The sequence below is a fragment of the Sebastes fasciatus genome, chromosome 1 (assembly GCF_043250625.1).
Source record: "Sebastes fasciatus isolate fSebFas1 chromosome 1, fSebFas1.pri, whole genome shotgun sequence".
Lineage (NCBI taxonomy): Eukaryota > Metazoa > Chordata > Actinopteri > Perciformes > Sebastidae > Sebastes > Sebastes fasciatus.
In genome coordinates this window covers 15,891,938-15,906,776 of record NC_133795.1, presented here as the reverse complement: position 1 = coordinate 15,906,776, position 14,839 = coordinate 15,891,938, and the positions used below count along the sequence as shown (strand labels likewise).

At 41.2% G+C, this 14,839-nt stretch overlaps 1 long non-coding RNA gene across 1 annotated transcript; it reads right to left on the bottom strand.

Moving 5' to 3' along the window:
* Positions 1 to 4,062: 4,062 nt before the first annotated feature.
* On the bottom strand, positions 4,063 to 12,015 carry LOC141777208 (uncharacterized). The gene is made up of 3 exons (XR_012595870.1): positions 11,757 to 12,015; positions 11,496 to 11,655; positions 4,063 to 4,923 (listed from the first exon to the last, which is right to left on the bottom strand). It is a non-coding gene; the product is annotated as an uncharacterized LOC141777208 (long non-coding RNA).
* Positions 12,016 to 14,839: the final 2,824 nt, after the last annotated feature.

Sequence of the window (14,839 nt, the reverse complement as noted above, 5' to 3'; positions counted from 1 at the left end):
CTGTTTGTACAGTTTATAAGGCAGAAAAGAATACAGAAAAGTATATTTGAAGCTTAAACGCATGCATGCAATTGCATTATTAATGAAATGCATAAAGAGTAAACACAGCGTTATGCATTTAGCCTAAAGGTTACTGCTGAATACAAACAGCAAACATTAAAAGGTTCAGCAAAACTTACATTATTCGGGGCAGTCATAAAATAGGGTATTTAACCTGATTCAGCTTTGAGTAATGGAGGGTATAGTACAGTAATTAATTTCCATTCTTGATTATTTATAACATTAAAGGTGCTCTATATGATATCCAGAGCATTAATATAGCATCAAACAGAGATATAGAGGAGTAATGTCTACCTGAAAAGAGAATGAAGTCGCTCTCCCTCTGTGTGTGTTGTAATCAGAGCTTCTCCTTGCTTTGTTGACATAGCCGGGCCGGCTGAGCATGCTTTTAGTGCGTGTGAGGGTGCTCCACTGGCCGCCGCTCTGAGCTGCGCTCATATGGCTGTTACAGCTGATAATACCATCCCGACCGACGGCGCCGTTGCGAAAGCAACACCCACCCTCCCAACACGTTCTCATCCCAACTCGTCACACACTGACGCTTTGTCAGACCCCTCTGCGTCACTATTTGGTCACAGTAAACACGTGCTTAATATTGTGAATTAAAAAAAACTCTTGCTTAAGATTCGGCAACAAATCAACTTAAATTAGGTTTAGGAAAAAAACTTCATGGTTGGGCTTAAAATGACTACGTTTGTACAGTGAAAATGTGACTTGACATTGTGAACACGGGACATGAATGAATAGCTGATTGTAACGTGAAAGTGAAACTTGACGCACGGAACAAAAACAGCGATCTCCTGGATGAAAGCCTTGTGTTTGTTGTACTTTATGCTCTGTAATGCATGACCTTCAACCTTTGTCTAGTAAAGCTAATCTGTAATCCATCCATGCTGCTAGGATGACTCATACTATAGTATTAAACTGCAAATGGAAAATGTTATTTTGACCTTCTGCACATTGTGGTCTGAAGCTTTTTCATAACAGTACGCACAGAGTTTGTAAAGTTTTAATCATCCTTAAAACCACTAATACCTGTTAGAAGAATTCCTATTTGAGATTGTTTTGGCCGTCAGACCCTAATCGGAAAAGTGTTTTTAAATATTTTACTACTTTTAGATTTAGCGCAGACTGAGTGGCAAATATAGTCTAAATAGTGAAATTTAATTCATTTTGCTGGGGGCCAACTGGAACTTGTTCAAAGACCGTTTTGCTATCCAAAAAAGGGCACTGTGGGAGCCGCTCGTATCGCTCTGCCACCACAGAGAGCTCAAAGTTGATTCAGCAGTCACTCCGTGTGTTTAGTTGCAACCGGCAAATCATAATTTCCCACCATTAACCTGCAGTGCTTGTGGTGTGGTTGCTATGGCAACAGCTCCCTCCCAGGAAAGGCGATGCAGCATATCCACCGGTTTATTAGATCTCTGATCACACAGCTCCCTCCACATGGCCATCTGGGAAAACCAGTCACACAGAAACGTATGCCCCCCGTTTTACCTTTCGCAAGACTTCTCATCATTTTGCCGCATTACACTCCGCTGAGGAGGAGACAGAGGTGTCAGTTTTCTTGTCAGCGCTTGTTTTCGGCCCTAGATGGGTAGAATATTAAATAAGAAGTGACGAGATGAATGTTGGAAGAAAATAAGTAGGCAAACTGACACACATGACTTCGCCGCAAGTGAACTAGTAATGCCTCCATCTTTACCAGAAGCATTTGTCTGAGTTCAGTTTATTTGGAATATGTAAAATAAAGTCTATAGAGCATCAGAGGACAGAGAGTTTTGTCTGTAAGATAAATGTACTTTTTTTAATTTGATTTTTGTGATTCAATTAAATCTGATTTTAATTGGCATTAATATGAAGAGCCCCCGTCTTCGCTGTAACCAGAGCAGACCTGTCACTGAACATTTAGCACACCTTGTTATGACACTGTGTCACACACACATATCACACCATTCCTGGTACCATCGCTACCACAGCAAACACTGCAGATGTTGTTTTACTCACACACGCGCACACATGCTTGCGTGTACATTACAAACGCTGTCACTCTCAAGAGAAAAGTGACAATTCCAATTTTATTTCAATTTCCTGTTCCCTAACCTAATACCATGTTTGTCATGGTCCAAATCTCTGTCAGTGTGTCCTCTCCTTCAGCTGCAGGGCGAGAGGTGAAACAAATAAGGCATCTGCAACACAACAACAGCACAAACTACAGCCTCGGAAAATCCCCTCTGAGTTGAATCAGCACCTCCCAGGCTCAACACAAATTGAACATTATGAGCTTCACTGTGGTTGAATTTATTGCAGGGCTGTTATATTGGATTGCAACAGAGGGTACAGGTGGTACTTATATTGTTGACCATGTAGCTTTTGCACTCTTGCCGAGAGACGAGAAGATCGATAACTCGCTCATGTCTGTGCGCTAACTATGAAGCTAGAGTAGGGGTGTCACGATATACCGGTTTTGATGCTAACCGTGATTTAAGTAATTAATCTACCTACCAGCACCTCTAAAGATCACTAATTAACATATTATATCTCATTTGTTTAACGACAAGTAGAGGCTTGTGTGGTTATGTGCCTCACCATGATGTTGCCAAGCAACCACAGGAGTCTCCAGGAAAGTAAAACCAAAACTTGACATTTACACTTTGGTTTTCATATGCAATAAACAAACAAGATATAAGATGTTAATTAGTGATCTTTAAAGGTGCTGGTAGGCAGATTTTGTTACCTTTGGAGAGGGCCGGGCTAGCTGTTTTCACCTGTTTCCAGTCTTTATGCTAAGCTAAACTGTCTGCTGCTATAGTTCATATTTAGTGGTCAAACATTGTTATCGATCTTCTCATCCAACTCCCGGCAAGAAAGTGAATAAATGTATTTCCCAAAATGTCAAACTATACTTTAAAGGAACAGTGTGTAACATTTTGTAGGATCTATTAGCAGAAATGGAATATAGTATTCATAACTATGTTTTCATTAGTGTATAATCACCTGCAACTAAAAATCATTGTGTTTTCGTTAGCTTAGAATGAGCCCTTCATATCTACATAGGGTGCGGGTCCTCTTCACAGAGTCCGCCATGTTGCTCTGCCATATTTCTACAGTAGCCCAGAATGGACAAACCAAACACTGGCTCTAGAGAGAGACTTTCATGTTGTTGCCTGAAGGCCACCGTAGTTATCCATCACCCTTGTGAAACTGCGGGAACGTGAGCCGCAGAGTGCAAAACCGTGGTACCTCCTCCAGGAGGGAGGAGTGAGTGGAGGGGTACTCAGTTGGTTGCAATCTGCAACCACACCACTATAGATGCTGCAAAATCCTACACACTGTACCTTTAAGTATTTTCTTACACATCTCCCTAATAAGACTTCTTGAATGCCCCTGCATGGTAAAAGTAATAAGGTGTGCTGGAGATGTGTCTTAGAGTACATCTAATTAAGCAGACGTATTCAGAACAATAAATTTCTATTTAGCTGCAAAAGAGGAATAGTTTCACTCTCAGGTGACTAAACACTAAATCAAACTTACCCAAACAGTGCTGTTCCCGGGCATCGACTGTTTACATCCCTTTGTACCGCCAAGGGCTCAAGGTGAGCGTGAATGGGAAACGTCTCATCTGAGTTGGTCTTAATAGCCACAGAGGTGATGAGGTCCTGACTCCTGTTACACATGTCACTTTGCATTAGTGTCCACATTAGAGCCTGCCACTCCGCAACCAATCACAGCCACTTAACAACAAAATCAACAGATCCCTTTATAATTGCTCCTGAGCAAAGCAATTTAGCAGTGGCTCTTGGGGATTGACTTTCATTTGGGTTTGTCAAACACAGGCCTTGCTTGATTTGTTTTGGCCCAATCGAAATTAAAATAGTTTCTGAAGTGTGTGTGTGTTGTGTGTGTGTGTGTGTGTGTGTGTGTGTGTGTGTGTGTGTGTTGTAGCTGTTGGTACTCATTTGCTTTATGAAGGTAATTGTTCTTGGGTGTGCCACACTGTGATATAGTACAATAATAGCCTTGTGTTAATCAATTTTATTTATCAATCCGTCTTGTGTTTCCACTCACAAAAACAAGATCATTAACCAGAAAAGTTTTTTTCTTCCTTTCCGTTTATCCTGACAAAAAAAGAACCCCAGACCATCAATATTTAATTGGCATGTGGCATCAGCAGCTTTTACGTCACTGGTGTTTTGCAAAGGAGGAGAAGAGCACTGCTTTGACTAGTCGACTAATATTGTGTTTTTTTTTTAAGCTACACATTTCAGACACAGCTGGGAACACATGAGGGGGAAATACCATCAAGTTAAAGTATTAAAATAATTAAACTAATGCAATCCATTGCAGAATAAGACAGCACAGAGTTAAAGATGTCTTAACCATCTGTGTCTCATCATTAAATAATTATCGACAGTATGTTGAGATCATGGAACCATACCAGCTGTGTTGTGTCTCCAGAGACCGAAGCAGGGAATGCCCGAACGGTTCTGAGTTAATAATGAAATAAGTTTACTTTACTTTTTGAGTTTTCTGTAAAGGTCACAACAACATAGTGTCTCAGTACTTCCTGCTGGGAAGCTGAGCATTTAGTGAGATCGGACATTTTCAGACGTTGGTTGGTTGGTTGTTATAATGTTGATGGTCACAATCTTGCTTGCATGCTAACAGCATGGCTCCAGGGATGCCAATGGCAGTCAGTTGGTCCATCACTTTGGTCCAGACTGAAATATCAACAGCTATTGGATGGGTTGCCATGAAATTTTGTACAGACATTCATGTTTTCCAGAGGATGAATCCTACTCATTTCAGTGATACTCTGACTTTTCCTCCAGCGCCATCAGCAGATCAAAGTTTTCACTGAACCTGTGAAATTAATCAACATCTACTGAATGGACTGGCACAAGATTGTGCCCCATTCCTGGTTCCCAGACAATGTACAGTATAATGACTTAAGTGTTCCCATGACTTTTCTCTTGCACCACTGTGAGGTTGACATTTGCAGTTTTTAGTGAATTGTCTCAACAAGTTGCCTACTAGATGTATTATCATGAAATGTGATACACCTTTGGTGATTCCATGATCTTTTTAAATTTGTCCAATACTTTATGACTAAATACCTGCAAAACTAACATTCCCATCAGCCCCAGCTGTACTTTGTGTTTAGCGCTAGTGCTAATTGACAAACATGCTAGCACACTAATCCTTAACTGCCGTTAGTACACTTGTAATACACTGCGTACACTATGTACTTACTTGCGCAGTGCGTGAATTTCGCTTGTTGTTTTCATGGCAAATTGAAACCGGACGGAGCACCGCAAACATCTGACTGCAATTGTCACCTGCGAAAATATCTGCCGGCTTACATTTTTATAATGCGGTGTTCACTAGAAGCAACCGCAACTGGTGCAGCTTCCTCGGCCGCCATTTTCACAAGTTTCCCCTTCCGCTACGTAGCCAAGATGGCCACCATTGAGGGTGAGTGTCCAGCATTTCACACTCACATTTTTCACTGTTATTAGTACACCATCCGGGTACTCATAGTGCATTGCATTTTGCCATACTGGTGAGTGTGAACCAACTTATGCACTCAAAATAGCAGGTGTAAACTTGCAGAAGGATGCAAATTGAGACACAGCATAAGATGGTTAAACTGCTCAACATTAGCATGTTAGCATTATCATTGTGAGCATATTAGCATGCTGACGTTTAGCTCAAAGCACTGCTTACCAAAGTACAGTCTCACAGATCTGCTAGCATTGATGTAGACTAGTCTTGTTTAAAATGTGTCCGCTTTGTTTTAAAGGTCTAGTGTGTAGGATCTGACGGTATCTAGCAGTGAGGTGAGGAGATTACAACCAACTGAAGACTTTTCCGTGTGCCAAGCGTGTTGGAGAGCTACGGTGGGAGCTGATGCAAAAAAGCGAATGGCGAATGGTGTGTGTGTGTATGTGGGAAGTGAGTGGTGAAGCAAGGGAGAGAGAGAGCGGCGGCGATGGCAGCGGGTAATGCTATCGACTCGGCCCAAGCAGGGCATCTCCCTATGTAGATATAAACGACTCATTCTAAGCTAACGAAAACACTACAATTCTTATTATGAGGTGATTGTACTACAGAAAACATACTTATTAATATTATATTCCATTTGTGCCAATACAGCCCCCTAATTGTTACACACTGTTCCTTTAAGCTAAACTCATTCAGAGATACACTGCGTGCTTAAAATGAATATGCATATTGCATTAGATTATATACTTTACTGTAAGTAGCCTATTAAAAATATATTTCATAGTCATTAGACCCACCTGACCTGAGTAAGCACAGTAGTGTTTAACAACATCCAGCTCAGGACTCTGATGTCTGAACAGGTACAACGTGTACGTGTGTGATTAGTGGGGAAATTTTGCTTGTCTGCTGTTTTTTGTGCTCAAACAGAAAAGAGGGAAGTCTGCGTCTCTCCCTATCCTCCATCCTCCATCCTTATCCCTCCGTGTTCACCCCTCCCTCTCCTGCGCCAGCTGAACAAAGACAACTGCTCTTTGTTAGCTACATGCTCTGTCTGAGATTTGGAGTCAGAATGTGTCTTTTCACTGATGCTGGTGGCCGAGATAGTGGTACCGCTGCTAATGTGTGTGTTTGTGTGTCTATGGGCAGCTGAGATGGGGGGGAGGAAATAATCCTGAAGATAATGTTCGGCCTTGTGCCCACTAGGTTTCTGTTTAGAGCATCAGCGCCTTTTTCAGACATTTTCAATAGAGACATAGTGCGTGTGGAGCTGAAGCAGCTGTCTCTGTAAAAGCGCTTTTCCCAGAACCTTTTCTTGTTCAAAACACTCCACCTTTTTGTTCTGCCGCTCTCGGTGCTTCAACTTGAAAATATCTCAGATTTTCAAAAAGGAGAAGCGCTGCACTTTTCTTGTCAGGAGGATGAGATGTTGTCAAAGATGCAAGTACCCACACACAGCACTTTTGTTTATCTACACACCACACCAAAGCACTTCATCCCTGCTGCCTGCCAGGGCTTATATTCAAGAAAAAGAAATGCCCAGTGAGCACAAGGCTTTGGGTTAAATGACAGGCTGGGTTGTCCTACTTGGGAAGAAGCAAGGTGAATAAAAACACATCGGAGTGATTAGGGGGAAGAGGATTTGCATTCGGAGGAAAAGTGTGGAGAGTGATGGAATTTCCTATCCCTTCTACTCCACCCATTTGTGTCCATATATGGCAGGACTGATGTGCTGGGGGCTGATGAAGTGGTTTACCGGTCTGTTCTCTGAGGGTATTATTCGGGCGAGGAGGGGAGAGGAAGGGGGTTGGGTGGCCTCCTTTACTAGTCTGTTCTATGAAATACTTCTTTGTCTGCCTTTTCCCTATTTTTCACCTTATCTTAAGAGCCTTTTTTGTGGCTTGTATTGCTGGTTATTCACACGGTGCCATAGTTTAGAAAGAAAAGAGCTGTATCGTATTAATTATAACGTTAATGTCTGCATAATTACAGCTGTCAATGAGTTAAAGTCTGTCGGTGTGTACAAGTGTTACAATGTACAAGAGTCTCCTTTAGAGGGTAAATCATATGGACTGTTAAGGTCACCTGGTGAATGGGATAATTTAGCTCTATTTCCTGGCTGGCTAATATCAATAGATGGAGAGTTAAAGAGCGTGAAGGGAGTGGGCGGCTATTAGCCCTTATAAATCACACCGATTCTAGAGAGAGAGAGAGATGGAGATGGGGAGAAGCTACAGTGGGTGGGAGTGGAGGTTGTCAAGGACAGGAAAACTCCAGAGAATCTACCTGAAAGAGTCTTTCAACTCCAACACAATGACCAACTGTCTCGCAGAGAGAGTATGGAAACACCGCCTGCGACACAAGCTCAGAATCGCTAGATCAAATACTAGGCTGCCCTTAGCTGCCGTCTTTGTACGTTACAAAGATGCCTCATCACTATTTATAGTTTTCAGCAATAAACAACAACATATATTTCAGTGTAAAAACAGGCTTCAGGATCCCATAAGTGTTAGGTAATTTGTTGATACAGATGTAGGCATCCACCTCTGCAGGTGCACATCCCCACAGCGCTCCATCAGCTCGGGGACTAATTGCAGCTGCAGGATTCAGTGCAGTAATTGGAATACATTTGGGATTAAAGAAAAAGAGCTTCATTACGTTAAATCAATATAAAGACTGCTTCTCAAAGGGACACAGTGAATCAGTGTTACAACTCTTGCAAGCCTCATTACATTTGAATAATTAGTAAATGTACATTTGAGAAAACAATCAACATGGCCCTGCTGCCTCTCTAACCTCGACATGCGGTTTTGCAAACGGCTGATTCGAGTAAGCGGCAGGCTTTCACAACAACGTCTTTCCCAGTAACGTGGGAAATATATAGAGATTTACACTTAAAGTTGTCAGCGCATTATAAGGATGCTAGGACTTTGAGGCTGTTCCTGGTAGTCTCTTTCGCCGAGGCTAGGAGCGGCTCTGATATGATTTCCCATGCCTCAAATCATTCTGCCTCACAAGAGCAGATGATATCCCAACGTATTTTCCAGCTTTCTCTCTGTCCATTGTAGTCTGTATTGCAGATACAGCAGAAATGGTATTTTCAAATAGTCCCAGGTTAATATCAGTGACGTCCTCCTGACTTATCCCCACCCTATCTGCCCCATGGATGTATAATAAGAACTGGATACTGGACCCCAAGATGACACCTATTCAGTCCAACGAGAATTGCTCGCCTGGCACAAAATACGTTTTCTGGCTTCTGGGTTTACTTTACCCGGGTATGCAGCCCACTGAATATGCACAATAGTGTTTCTCCTGCTGGCCCCGCCCATGAGTTTCTACTCGGCCCATAGAATTTTTAAATCGCTTTTCTCAGCTCAAGGAAAGTTTTTACAAATATGAAACCTCCATTAATCAAAAATTCATAACAGAAGGATCATAATTGACCTTGTTTGCAGTTTGAGGTGTCATATCAACAGTTTTACAGACTCTTCTCTTTTACAAAGGTGGTCTATGGGGAAAAATGCTCTTTGGGCCGCAGGGGGATTTTTCATTGCAATACCACTGGAAAAAAAATGGAAGCAAGGCTGGGCGGCGGTGACGTATCCAGGTCTTATTATACATACATGATCTGGTATGTTGTTATGGTTGTTACGTTATTATTTGAACACAAACTATGACCTTTTTTCTAATCTTAACCAAGTGGTTTTGTTGCCTAAACCTAACCAATCGTTTCACAACGTTTAACACGTGGCACTGTGCGTTTCTATAAGCATTATACAAGGCTGATTTGAAATGTATTTATGAAACGTATTTTTGGTTCAGTAACATTGACATTCAACGTATCCCGTGATTTGCAGAAACGTACAACAGCAAAAAAAATGTATGGCGACCTAGTAGACCTGCCACAACCCTTTTACCCATCTCCCTCCCTCCCAGTGCTGTGGTTCTTGTCACTCATCACATCTAGGCAAACATGAAATTTAAATATTAACCAAGAAATGACATACTCTCTGGGACAGTCGCACAGATGGTGGTAGCGGTGGCGGCAGGTGGGAACCAGCTCAGTCAAAGTACATTTTACACCTACAAATTGTCAAACCACAGCGAACTCCCTAGAGATTTACACTGTGGTGTGATTGGAGTCACATGGCATGAATAAACCTATCAGGTCCAAAGGTTAGCCTTGGAAATCTAGGTCCCTCCAGGGGGGAGTAGAAATTCATATCAGTGTAGAAAATTGGCCTACATGTTTAACTGAAAGATTTATGTTTCTTCTTTTCAATTTCAAAGTGCTCTAGTTGGCTTACATTGAGGGGATTGTTTAAGCACTGCACAGTTAAGTGAACAGAGGTTGCCATTAGCCAGCTAGCCGGTTTTTGATGACTTTGCTGCTGAGCAACTCCGTGACCAATTAGAGACGGAGACTGGAGGGTAATGCTGCGGGGCGTAGAGGAGCCGAATGAAAAAGAAAGGCATGACTGAGAATTTTTTCTCTCAGACACTGCAGCTGAGAAAGTTCACATCAGGGTTACAGTACCATTAGATTACTGTGCTATCACCCACCTCAGGCTGCAGTCGGGGGACAGCTCCGTTCGTTTGACCCACAGCCAAAGGCAATGCAGTCATGCCAGAGGTACTTTTAAGGTTGCTGTATAATACTACGACTCCCCCAGTCGCACCGTCTACCAGTGGCATCCTGCTGCCATCGTGGAAATGAAGCAGTGTGTTCAAGCATGCCTGTCGCTCCCCAGTGGAGAGCATGGTTCCATTTGGTATTTAAATGGGTCAAACTGTGGTGATTTATTCATGCTCTGAGTCTTTAGTGCCTCTCAGCCTGACAGGAAAGCTCCAGGCTCACCCGCTTTCAACATAAACTCTCCCTTCTTTCACCATACCCTGATACACCTTTGTGTAAAGTATATATACAATATACTGTCTTTCAGGATAGAGACAATATTTCAGAACAACCACTGTCTATCAAGCTCACTCAAAGATCCTCCAAAAGACTTTTATTTATTCTGTGTATATCTATAATGAGCCACAAAACTCATATTGAGGTAATATATGATATGAAATTAAATGATTGGTCGTTATTGGATTGGTCAATCGATTGAAAGTAAATAGGCAACTACTTTGATAATCGATTTGATAATCGTTAAAATGGCAAAAACTCTCTGGTTCCAGATTCTCAAATGTGAATATTTGCTGGTTTTCGTTGCAGCACACTGACACACACACAGCTGTTGTTGCCTGTTGGGCTTGAGTTTGCCATGTTATGATTTGAGCATATTTTTTATGTTAAATGCAGTACCTGTGAGGGTTTCTGGACAATATCTGTCATTGTTTTGTGTTGTTAATTGATTTCCAATAATAAATATATACATACATTTGCATAAAGCAAACATATTTGTATTAAATACTTGATAAATCTCCCTTTAAGGTACATTTTGAACAGATAAAAAATGTGCGATTCATTTGCGATTAATCGCTATTAAATATGGACAATCATGCGATTAAATATTTTATTCGATTGACAGCGCTATAAATTACATAACTTTGGGGTTTGGACTGTTGGTGAGAGAAAAGATATATTTGAAGGAGTTACCTTGGCCTCTGTGAAAGTGAGTCATTTTATAGACCAAACAATTATTAGATTAATCCAGATAATAATTTGCAAATGAATCGATAAAGAACATAATGGTTAGTTGCAGCTCTAAAATAATATACTGTAACACGACATTTTCTGACTTTTGGTCCATGAAAGAGAAAGAAAAGTGATATAGTCACATATGAAATAATTAACCGGACAGCAAAAAATATCTGTAACACACCTAAGATGTGATTTTGATAATGTGGGTTTGATTCTTACCAAGATCAAACCCCCAGGACGCTCGATCCAGAACAAAGAGATAAAAATGGACGTAACTGACCTTCTCTGATGTGACCGTGGCTCTAGTGGACCCGTGTTTGTATTTCCTCCATCAACAAGCTTTCAGACAGTGCTGTCAGATGAGAGAGGTATCCCAACCCCCTCAATCTCCCTCTGAAATGAGCAGGCTGGTGCTTCTGCTTTCACTGACTCTAGGTCACCTGTATCAGAGAGCAACACAAAAGAACAGGAGCATTGTTCACTTCACACTCAAACTCCAAAAATACTCTTGAGACAAACATAGACGCAGACAACCACTGACACACAGAGTTGCATTGTGGTTTTTTACTCCTGGGAGGTGTAAATAATGGGAGGAGGGAGAAAGGAGAGCAGAATGACAGCAAGAGGTTGACCCAGGATTCGCCTCCGGTCAAAGTCCCCACAAAGACCCGCTCTCGGTGTGACAAACAGGATGAGATTCTTATCAAGGTCACCAGACAGCCTCAATTTCTTACACATTCATAGCCTATAGAAAGGTCATTTCTCTTTGAATCAAAATGTGTCTCAAAAGGTGCCCACTTGAAAATATACAGAATAATGTTATATGAACATCATTACACTCTAAACATACTGTATCATGATCTATATCCACTCCCTTTAAATAAGTTTTGGCTTGTTTTGGCCTCTTAAATGTAATGTGCTGCCTCAGCAAATTTCAGTGCCTCTGTGTATTGTCTTCACTGTATATGCTCAGTTTTATAAATAGCCACTGGGTTGAAACCATAGACTTTCTAAAAGAAGTGGACGTAGTCACCATGACGTCACCCATTGGTTTGTGGACTGACGTTTTGAAGCCTTCAGTCCGGCATTTTGGCCGTTGCCATCTTGGTTTTTGGAACCAGAAGTGGGTGGAGCAACCGAACGCTGAATAAAACATTTTAAGCAACCAAAACATTACAATTAACTTTGAAGAAGTGAAAGCACACCGTGAAAGGGTTAAAGTTGTAAGACAAAAACAGGACAATCTAAAGCATCTCCTGCTTTATGGTCTATTTGACTCTAAATGGGACCATAATTTACTAAATGAACATCATGCTGTATTGAAAAAGACTTGAAACTAGCAATTGATGTTTACAATGTTTACTGAGGTGATAAATCAAGTGAGAAGTAGGGTTATTTTCTCGTAGACTTCTATACAATCAGACTTCTTTTTGCAACCAGAGGAGTCGCCCCCTGCTGGCTGTTAGAAAGAATGCAGGTTTAAGGCACTTCCGCATTGGCTTCACTTCTCAGACCCGGAGGTTGCCACCTGGTTGAAACGTTTCCTTAAAAAAAAAGATATTTTTTAAAATAGCTGATATTTAAAGGGACTGTTTGTAAGAATCAGAAATGTCTTGTTAACAGCGACACCTGTGGCCGTTAAGTCAACGAAAGTCAGCGTCGGGCTCACGTTTGCCTGCTCTAAATAGACATGAACCAGCATCGCTCAAAACAGTGAGGCGACACATGTCAGCTAAAACCACAATATCACTCTATATTTCAGCTGCTTGGCAGTAATGTTAGCTGACCAGACGAAGGTCTCTCCATGAATCACTGCTGATCCTAGTGTTGGCTTTTCCTGCTTCAGCCCACCATACATTTCTTATGCACATGTCTCAACACCCAACAACATAATCATCATCAGCAACAAACCAAAACCAAAACAATGAAAAACACAACTTTGGACGTTAATGAAATCCAAACAACTAACAAACTAGCAGTGAATTCCCTGAATGTTTAAATTGTTACGTATTTTTTCTGTTTCAGTTTAGTCTTAATCCACCTGCAGATGCCAGGAGCAAAGGGGGATCCAGAGAGTACTGATGCTGTTTTTTTAGGCCTGGGAAATCCACAGTAATTACACTAATACAGCGCCCTCTCAGCAGGCTCATTTGTTCAGCCAGCCAGATGGTCCCCTGAGCACAGCGGCCCTCCATATTCATGAGACGGTAGTTTGACCCTGCCACCTCTGAAGGGCTGACCTCTAACCTGGACCCTTTAGGACATCAATAGGATATGGAAGAGGGCAGAGGGAGAAGCATTGCACCAGGCACACCAACCCCCACCCACAGTCCCATGGGTGAGCAGCCGACCCCTCTGACTGAAGGCATTGGAGCCCAAGCTATAGGCAAGCCTTCACACGAGTTCCCATGCTCCTACGGGGGCGTCGTCCCTAGAAGTGAGCATCTGTCCCAACTACACACAGTCCTATACACTGAGGGGGATATTAGACACTGAGGGGTGGCTAGTGCAGAAGACAAAGCCAGGGAATCTAACTAATGATGTCACACCATGTCAACAGTGTTCAAGAGCGTGGCAGTGAACTCTAACCTCTCTACAGGATGTTTTCATGAGCACAGCCAACCTCTGGGAACATCCAGTGGGTTTATCAGTCAAAGAAAGTAGACACATTAACTGTAAATCAACAGCCTGCATGATTGATGAATACACAAAAAAATCTTAGATGTGACCAGCTGGCTTTTACTTCATTACCACTCTTCGTTTACATGGTTGTTCCTCCTCCTCTGTTTGTTTGAAAGAGATCATTTCAGTGTGGTTTCACACTAAAGGAGAGGTGTGACGTTTATTAAGACAAATACAGCGAGACAAAAACTGGATTATCTGAATCACCAAATAACGCAACATGCTGTGCTTTGTTATGAAAGTACAAACATTTTTTCAAATTATAGCCACTGAAAGAACAAGATTTAACATGTGAAATTCCTACTCTCAAATGTTGTAACAATGCAAAGTCATTAACAACAAAACATTTTTTTTTTATCTTACTTGCTTATTTACATTTGTAAACTCTGACATCTGTTTATCTAAACACTGATTGCTAAGAAATGACACAATTCACTATTAACCCTGTGATGCACAACATATTCAAAACATTTTAATGCATGCGTTCATTTTCAATATTATTTGATATATAGCTGAATGTTTCTTTATAATATCTTTTTAACACAATTACGTCATCAATCAGGAATTTAAGAAATTATTAATTGTTTTGTTTTTATTATCATAAGTCATTAGGGCTGACCCGAATACCATTTATTTGGGGCGTCGAAGCTTCGGTGAGAAATATATGCAGCCACACTACTGTACACACGCGTACCTCCACACATAACAATCAGTGATATCCGTCTGAGAATAACTAATAATAATTAATGTTCAACATGAATAATGAATAATGTTGTGGGATTATTCTTTATTTCATGGGACTTATACTTTATTATTACATACACACATACTGTACATACATGCATACACACATATATACATACAAACATATATATAAATATATATATACACACACACACACACATATATAGATATATATCTATATATATACAGTATATATAG